Genomic DNA, 1125 nt, shown 5'->3' on the forward strand with positions numbered 1-1125 from the left:
GATATTACTTTTTTATAGAGGAGCGGGTACCAAGACAGTATGGATATTTATAGTGATATTACTTTTTTATGGAGGATCTGGTACCACACCGGTACAGATATATATATTGTTATTACTTGTTTATGGAGGATAGATCACCACACTGGTAGGAATATAATATTGATGTTACTTTTTTATGGAGGATTGGGTACCATGCCGGCACGAATATAATATTGATATTACTTGTTATTGAGGATTAGGTATCATGCCGATACGTTACATGAACATAGATTGTTTCCTGTAGGTCATGACTATTTGGGCAAAAATAAGTCCATAACATGTGTGTACATATTTGTGTTGAATTTAAGAGGTTGTACAGATTATTAAGTAGATAACAAGATAATGGTGTTATAATTGTGTGTTTTAGAAGGATGTGGTTTATATTTATGGTACTGTTGTTGATTCTGTGGATGTTTATAGTATGGTTGTGTAACACCCCAATTTCTGAACTGGAATGCTACACGGTGCTCATGACCCCGAAGGACCACAACCTAATCCATAACTGATATCTGTACCTGTATACTGCATAATATATCATAAAATGCAGAAACATGAACATCAAAGGCCATAAGGTTCGAACTGAATAAACGTCTAATAAAAAAATGTCTGAAAAAGGTATAAAAATACCAAAATAAGTCATAAATACTGAAAATAATGAGATCTGAATATCTAATCTAACATCTAGTCTGAAAGCCTCTAACTGAACTGAATAAGGAGTTGAAGGAATATGTCTCCAACTAAATCCATCAAGTAACTGAATAGTAAATGTAGCAATAATCATATCATCCTCGAATGAGAAGGACTCACTGCAAACTCTGAACACTGGAATGCTACTGCTGATTTGGAGCTCGTGCCTCTGAACCTATGGTGTAATATAAGAGAAAGCACCATAGCGAAAATGTGTCAGTACATCTGAATGTACTGAGTATACAAGTGAGGTAGGATAAATGCAAAGGGTTATATGCACGAACAATGCTGGTTAATATGAATGTGAGAATATATACATGTATACATAGCTGTAATTGAACTAGTTGAAATACTGACTACTGAGTCTGAATACTGACAACATAAGTGTACTGATACTGA

Source organism: Capsicum annuum, chromosome 7 (assembly GCF_002878395.1).
Source record: "Capsicum annuum cultivar UCD-10X-F1 chromosome 7, UCD10Xv1.1, whole genome shotgun sequence".
NCBI classification, from domain to species: domain Eukaryota; kingdom Viridiplantae; phylum Streptophyta; class Magnoliopsida; order Solanales; family Solanaceae; genus Capsicum; species Capsicum annuum.